Source organism: Lygodium microphyllum, chromosome 22 (assembly GCF_053477565.2).
Source record: "Lygodium microphyllum isolate KBCC chromosome 22, Lygodium_microphyllum_v1.1.10, whole genome shotgun sequence".
Lineage (NCBI taxonomy): Eukaryota > Viridiplantae > Streptophyta > Polypodiopsida > Schizaeales > Lygodiaceae > Lygodium > Lygodium microphyllum.
In genome coordinates this window covers 3,567,437-3,576,457 of record NC_141156.1, presented here as the reverse complement: position 1 = coordinate 3,576,457, position 9,021 = coordinate 3,567,437, and positions in this window count along the sequence as shown.

Genomic DNA, 9,021 nt, shown 5'->3' with positions numbered 1-9,021 from the left:
ATACCCAGTATGAAGAATCTTCTTGAACTCTTTACGCACTCTTGGAGATAACTTGATAAACTGCAGGAGATTCACGTCAGGCTTTACATCACAAAGAGAACTTAATAAATCAAATTCATGATAGCTAGCAATGGTTCTCTTCTCCCACCAGACCATTCTTTCTCTTGGTCATTGAACTGGCTTTGGTGCCTCTTTCTTAGCTTTTACCTTCTTCTTTGGCAGCACTTTATTGGGGTCAGTTTTTCCATCAATCGCTTTTAATGGACCGGATTCCACATCACTGTTAAGGACTTACCTTCCCTTATCATCCTATGTAGGGTTTATCTCAATAGGTTTTACATTATCCATGTCACCTTCTTTAGCTTTTTGTCCTATTGTGATAGCTCACTAAGGCTAACACCACTACCAGTATGGGCAACTCCTCTACTATAGCTTTCCCTATTTGCAGTATTTGTTTTGGTCCTTCATCTTGCTAAAGATTGTTCCCTTGTGTTTGATGGTTTATTGGACCTTGTTGCTTACTCCCTTACTGAAGAGATCTAATCTTACTCCAACAAGTACTAGCTAAATGGCTGGACTTCTCACATATGTCACATTTGACATTAGGGCAGTTTCTTGGAAAGTGCTGACCACCGCACCACTTACAACTGGATCTTGATGGACCACTCTCTTCAGGGCATCGACTTCCTATCAAGTTCTATTGCTTCTTTAGGAAATTAATACTACGGCTATTTGTCTATATTGTTCCATTATCATATCGGTATAATGCTTCATCATGTGCTTGCCTTTGCCAAGAACATTTGATGCACTAGACTCACAGTCGCAATCATCTACCTGTCGTTCAATTGGTCTAACCAATTGATTAGGAATTGGTTGTTTCTAATTAATTGGAACAACATTATGGTTCGTCATTTGGCTTTCATTATTTAGTGAAGCCATCTAACTAGCTAGTGCCATAGTCACATTAGATGGAGCTGGTAACATAGGTACACTTTGCATTACACTTCCTCTCTCATTCAAACTGGTCATGGGTATTCCTTGACTTCCATCGATCAATGACAAATTATTTCCTAGAGGCGTAGGCCTTTTATAATTGTGACTCTATCTCCTCTACTCGTGTAATAGCCATATCAATGTGTCGGCAAGCAAGAGCAACACTACTCATTTGCACCTAGATATTAAAGGCCAGCCTGTGCAAAAAGTATTATAGTTGAGCAACAACTGGAATGGGGATATACATGTGCAATTGACCAAACAATTCCTTCATTTTCTTAGCATAGGCTTGAACATTCTCATGGTTCTTGATGTGTTACATTAAAAACACGTAGCTAATACTGGCCCCCTCTTTCAAGAGAAAACTCTCTTCAGAAGGCGGCAAAAAAAAGATCAATCGTAGTTATGCTTCTAGCTTCTAGGCTATGATACCATACTGTAGTTCATCCTTTCAGAGTCATATTAAAAAACATCATTAGGTGTCCCTCATCTTGGATTTGCCAGTTGAATGTTAACTTTTGGAACTCATTAATATGGAGTTCCGCATCTTTCTCTTGCTAACCCATCAAAAATGGGTAGGGGAAAATCCTAAGGCATGAAAATCTGGCATCCCTACTGGGATTGCAATGGGTTGCGCCATGACGATTGGATTTACTAAGGGTCTCTAAACTATTGGAACTATTATCCCACTCAAAGTGGGTTGACCGACTGGGAAAGGGGAAATACTAGAACTTCCTTCTCCTCCTAATAATGACTTGTATGTTGAACTAGGGTTGCTAAGATCCCTTCCTTGTAGGGGCATCGAACTACTCCATTGAGGAGAATACCTCCTAATAAGTTTGGCCCGCCATCTAGCCCTTTCAACTCTATCTTGATTTTGAAGCTCGGCTTGACGGTCTTTTGGATCCATTTCACTGCCTTTTGGCTAATTAACTGGTTCCTATCGACTAAGATCTGGACATTGCCACTTATTAGTGGCTCCCAACAAAGGCACCACCTATAGGACCTAAAACAGACCCAACATAGGCTCTAAGGCTCTAGTCAAGCCTCTATCCTCAACCAAACCACCCCACGGCTTTGTGGTGGCTAGGAGCGTCTGGAGGCAACATACACTGATCTAACTTGTACGAGCGTTTGTATCGTTTATAATCCAACAAATCCCTTTCCAATTCCTCACAGGGAGTACCCAAATAAATCATATCATCTACATAGGGAGCACCCCTTAGCTAACTAACGTGGCTCACTTTGGCTCTCCTACACCTTGAGGATTGGCCTCAAAATGCATCATTCAAACATATAACACGTATGATACATATTCCTCTCTTTTAATCGATCGTTCTAGGAGATAAAGTATAATCCTTGATGAATAAGACCCCCAAAGTAAATGTATAACTAACCCTCGAGAGCCTGGGACTTCTCACCCTCTCAATGTAAGTCAATGTCAATAAAAACAAGTGCTATACATCTACGATATATATTTCCAATACTATGTAATGAATGCAATGCAAAAGTGGATGATCTATTGTGCTCAACCATTTTATTTAATCAAATCAGCATTGTGATAATGTACAAACAATTCTCTTCATAATTTTCATACTAATAGGGTATTTGCGGCGTTGCATAGGGACAACATCGAGTATACTCGTGCTACTGAACCTCTTAACTTCTAAAATAAACATGTCCTATATGCAAAGTGCATTACAAAAATTAGATTTCAGCCTATATTCAACACTCATAAGTCTCTCTCTCCATACCATTTCATGTTGTGCATGCGGTGGTAGGTTTAGAGAGTATTTCAGTGTATTATTATTGTATAGAAAGCGATAAATCACACACTATATCACAAAAATAGGGCTAAATTGAGGCTTAACGTAATGCTTCAGCCCTATCATACATCCACGAATACATGTATAATTTTTCCATAGTTTTTAAATGCATAAATCCTATTTTTTTCCATTTTTTATTTTTCTCTAATTATTTTTTAATAAACTATAGCTATTCTGTGATTTTGTTATTCAACCTGATTAGGATTACTGAGAATCATCATTATCTTTCATTTTATTCCATAAGAACATGATTTCTCCACCCGACGGCAAAAACCCCTATTTTCTCACTTAAAAATCACATTTTGAGCTTTCAATTATTAATAACAATCATATTTAATTATAGGTTATGTATATTATTGCTTGCAACCCTCAAAGACATGTTAAAGAAGGCTCATAATACAATTTTTCATTCCATATGCACTTCATTTGGAACATAAATGGTCAAAAACAAGAAAATTTTCTTCATAAAATAGACATACCATTAAATTGCAAGTTTCGAGTCACAAAAATTGAATGTGTGGATGGCCATCACACCACCATCATTCTCTACATAGCATGGATCATCGATGCTTAGCATCTTACACCAATTCACGCCAGTCAAGCATCCTTCATCTTGTTCTTCTCTTCCTTCCACCTGCATGAATTACCTCTTAAAGGAGAGAGAGAGAGAGAGAGGGGGGAGAGAGAGAGGAGAGAGAAATACTAGTTTTCCATCTTCTCATTTGGGCAACCATTCTACGAATGGAGTGTGGCGAATCAAAGAAAAAAGTTGGTAGATTAGGCTAGAATGATTAGAGAGATGACTTGTTTTTTTGCCTCCAATCCCCCCTTCTCCACAAATCGACACCATGGGGAGGGGCCGTCATTTTCTGCAACCGTTGTTTGAAAAATGGCACCCCCCCAATTATTGATTTTTAATAAATTTGGCCCTCTCCCAAGCTAAAAGGCCATGCCAACTCAATTTTGGTCCAATTTTGACCTTCTAGATTCCCGACTTCATACTTCCCCCTCAATTGGTGACCAATTCATGATCTGAAATTTTCTATGTGTCCAGCTTGAGGTCTCAAATGGCGAAGAACTCATCCTCCTTTAATTCCATACATGAAAAAATTATGAAAAATCTACAGCCTTTGCAAAGGTCGGTCTTTTAAAGAAATTTGAATCGTGTCTTCCACAATCACTTAAAATTCTCGGATCCGCGTCTTCGCTTCTGTCGAGCTTCCATTTTCGCTTTTAATTTGCATAAATATGCATTTATCTAGCACTTCTTGGTGGTTAAAACCCCGCTCTCATCAATCTAACGTTGGATTATCTCATTTTTCCTTCGTTTGTGAATGGTAAATCTAGAATGTTCAAGATCTGATCATGGCTTCACTTCACAAACAAATCACTTTGGGTTGCTCATAGTTGGGTTCTCAAATCATCTTTGATATAGCATCTAGGTTGGCAAGAGGGGCCTTTTGAGTTTCCATTTGTACACATGTTCCCTCTATCATGTTAGAGTAAAAGACCATTAGGGGATATATGGACTCAAGTTTGGGCCTTATAAGAAATTCCACCTTAGTATAGAGAGAAAATATTCCAAAATCATTTAAAATGATTAAAAGTCAAGATTTTTAAACTTTTTTTTTCAAAATATAAAAAGTAGAAAGTAGCTTTTAGGTTGTTAGTTAGCCTTAATTAAGAGCCTACAAGTCAAAACTTCGAATTAAGCGCTCGATACTCAAAATTTGATGGCATGTATCTAGATTTATTGGGATTAATGGCATAGGTTCTTTTTATCAAAAGATAAGCCAAATGACTATGTGAAGTCTTGAGTTGTGCCTCTCGCCAAATTACATTTTGAAACATTCCATGTATACTCTCTCATTTTTCGAAAGTAACTTCACAAGCAATATAAATAGGGATGGCTAGAACCAAAACAACATCACAAATGGATATGGCTAGTGTGGAATCAATAGGGATCAACATCACAAATGGAGATGGCTGGGGTGGAATCAACATCACAAATGGACAAGGCAGTGTCCTGCTCATCATGAAATAGGTACAGGAGAGAGGTATATCACCTTCATGTTAAACATGACCATGACTATGAACAAACACTGTCTAATGTCTTGTGCATCCAAGGAACTATGTTGGTCACAAGGAAACATGAATATAGATCTATGGACTGATGGAACATTGTATCCAAAATATCCTTTGATTTATTTTACACGTTTGTTCATGGATATTACATCTTAGTGAGCTCTGTTGGGAAGATAGCTATAATGGCCTCTTAGGATACACACAATATTTGGATGCCATTAGCAATGTATATAAGTTGATAAGAGATTTTTTAGAGAAGGAAAATTCTTCTTGGAGGTTAACATTAGAGCAATGTGAGTACAAACTACAACAAAACAAAGTGACTATTTTAGAGCTAGAGAAACAAAGAGATCAATTAAGGCCTAAAGAAAGAGTATTAGGAGTTTGCAAATAGTATAGGAAACTTCAAAATATTCAAGATATAAAGTTATGAAAGCAGTAGCATTAAGAAAAGGATACACATAATGAAGCAAGTTTCTTGTTACATCTTTCTCTATTTCATAAAGTATTTGTGAAGTATTTTATCATAATTGAACATTTTGATTTTGAATGTAGAGATATCCTACAACCTAATGAAGAAAAGGATTCGAGCATCGAGACATCACTTGCACAATTAAAATGCTTCTTAATAAGGAAGCTATCAAAGCAATTCTGAATGACCCAGAGTATCAAATGTTAACAAAAAAAATATCAATTGTGAAGGACCCAAAGTATCAAAAGCTAACAAAAAAAGTATCAATTCTGAAGGACCCAAAGTATCAAAAGTTAACAAAAAAAGAGATTGAGGCCTTTTTGAAATAAAACCAAGTTAGATCAACTGATATGTAGGCCTTGTTGGATGAGGTAGGTATGTCCAGCAAGGGATGCATAGCTACTTACAAAATCCTTCAATAGAAGATAAAGGAATCCAAGCTATGTGGATCAATATTTCCAAACCCAACATCACTCAATGGAATGCAAAATCAAGTGAATGAAGTCCTGCAAGTCCTAGAAGCTCCATTCCACATTGAGGATACATATTATGAAGCAAAGGAGGAGGAAATAGTTTATAACTAATATATTTTACAGCTTCTCTACTTGTCCCACAAGGACTGCCTGAGTAATTCCATATGTACGGTGGTAAGACTATTGGCTACCCGTTACCTTCTCATGTGAAGGTCAATTATGTAGATGATCCCCAGTTAGATTATGAGAAGGCCGAGATGGCCAAGATTCTGTACCCATCCACATTGGCAACTTGATGTATGTTGTATGGTGATACCTAGCCAATGACATTAGGATACCATGAAGGGTGTCATCAGATACCTCAAGGGTACTATAAATATATTCATTTGCTATGCTGGCCAAGATACTAAATTCATGGGCCATTACTAATTCTAATTATGCAAGACATGTAGATAGTAGGAAGTCCATCTTTAGATATGTCTTTACCTTTGCTACATGCGTTTTTTCTTAGATGTCCAAGTTAGTAAAAAACATGGCTTTGTCTACTACCGAGACTGAGTATATTATAGCCACTAAGGCTTACAAGGAGGCCCTATCGTTAAGTTGTGTGGTTGCACCTTGGTATGATTATGACTCCTATATTGCACTCAGACTCTATGAGTGTCATCCAATTGATACATAGTTCAATCTTTTATGTGAAAACCAATCACTAAAAGTTTCCTAGTGGAACCCTATGCTTTCCTTAGGAAGATGATAGACGTAGGATGCGATGATATCTATTTCTCATACTATTGTATTTATATGTACACATTGTATTTTTTTTTTCGTTTTCTCCTTGCTCATGCACATTCGCCTTTAAGTGGGATGTTTTTGGGGATTAAAGGATGTTTGTTCCTAGCCGCATACATTTACTTTGTACACAATGTTTGCACACCTATACACTAGAAGTGGGAGCCACCCATTACTATCACTTTATTCTTTATTATGTCCATAAAAATAGAACAAGGGAAGGTAGGTCACGTTTGTGATTGTTGGAGCTCTCACAACCCATCTCTCTCTCTCTCTCTCTCTCTCTCTCTCTCTCTCTCTCTCTCTCTCTCTCTCTCCATAGCTCTTGCTTCCTCTTGCTTTTGCTTGTGCTTTCACTCTTACTCCACCTTTCACAAGGTTAAATATAAATTCCAAGACATTAGATATGATGGAACATGGAAAATCAATGGATTATAAATTTCTATGGGTACATACCAATAGAAATGTGATATTTTGGTTGCACCTCTTCAATCATCAACATCATCCTTGGTATGCCATTTAGATATCAATTCAATCTTGGCATTGACTATCATATCCACAATATTACCTTTGAATTTCACGACCAAACTATCTCTTTGATTAGTGATCTAAGATTGAATTATGTCTATTGATAAGTCATACACAAGCTAAGTGAGCACTTAGAAAGCAACAAAAGGCATGTGTGATCTTTGTGACTGAAGTAGAATTGTTTGAACCTTGTGCAATTGACCTCTGTAGCATAGAAAAAGTCCTAGATTCTTACAAGCATAATTTTGTAGTTGATTATCCACCTAAATTGCCATCCTCTCGTGGAGATCTAGATCACAAAATACATCTGTTCGTTAAGGTAACTCCATTGCATAAAGCTACATATAGCCACAGCCCTTTATATAAAAAATAAATACAAAAATAAGTAGCTGAATTGAAAAATAAGTATTTGATTCGACCTAGCTTTTCTTCCATTTGGTGCACCTATCTTTTTAGTTGAAATAAAAAATGAAAAATATAAGAGGTGCATTGATTATCTTTCAACAAGATAGATCTCAAATCAAGATAGTATAAAATTGGCATAGATTCAGCTAATGTATTTAAGACCCCATTTAGGATATAGTTTGGTCACTATAAATTTATTTTTATGCCTTTTGGTCTGACTAATACACTAGCTACATTTACAAAGATCATGACTAAATGTTTTTTAGCTTATCAAGGTTTTGTGATTATTTTCTTTGATAATATACTTGTTTTCAATAAGTCAAAAGAGAAACATAAGAAACACCTTAAAATTGTATTTTACTTAATTTATAATAATCACTTGTATGCAAATCTTGATAAAATTGTTCATTCTTTCAAAGTCAAATTGAGTATTTGGGATACAATTTCTATTGAAGATATAATCCTAGACCCTAAGAAGATTCAAACACCATCAAAGATTGACTTAATCCTAACAGTGTATATGAAGTTCAATCTTTCCTTGGATTGGTAGGTTTCTATCAAGAGTTTGTTTGAAAAATTTCATTGGTCTATTTTTCTTTAATTATATTGTTGTATAAAAATATTGTTTTGATTGGGGTACTAGTCAATAGAAATCCTTTGACACTTTGAAATACCTTTTGATCCATGTATCTATTTTTCAATTGCTATATTGTTTCTAGTCTTTCTTTCTTGTGATTACTGATGCTAGTGGTTTAGGTAGCATAGACATTGTTTTAATTTAAAATAATCACCCTATAGCCTCTGAGAGTCGCAAATTGAAACTTTCTAAACAAAACTATAGTACATATGATAAACAATTATTGGCTATAGTTCATGCTTTTGATATTTGAAAACATTATCTAATGGGCTCTATGGTTCTCATCAAAACAGATCAATAGGCCATAAGACATTTATTAAACTAATCTCTTATCTTTGATCACCACATTAAATGGGCCTCTTTCATCTAAACATTTTATCCAATGATCCAATACCAACCAGATCTTGTTAATGTGGTTGTTGATGCATTGAGTCATTGGCCAATAGAAAACATTGCATCTCATCATTTTCTTGGTTTTGATAAAATCAAAATTGTATATTTGAATCATGTTTACATTGTTGAAGTTTAAATATTTGATATAATGATTTCTACTTATGCTTCATATTCTATTTTTTCCATCATTTGGTAAAGATGTTAAAATAATAGTAATACCAAATTTTTTTATAATTACACTTATGTGAATGGATTTTTTATTATCAAAGAAAGTTGTGTGCTACTACAACTTTTAGAAATATTGGTATGACTGAAGTTGCACACATCTACTTATATGAGACATGGAGGAATTTGATCTACTATAGCTACATGTAAGGAATACTTTTATTGACATGCAAATAGCATATTAAATGTCATTAT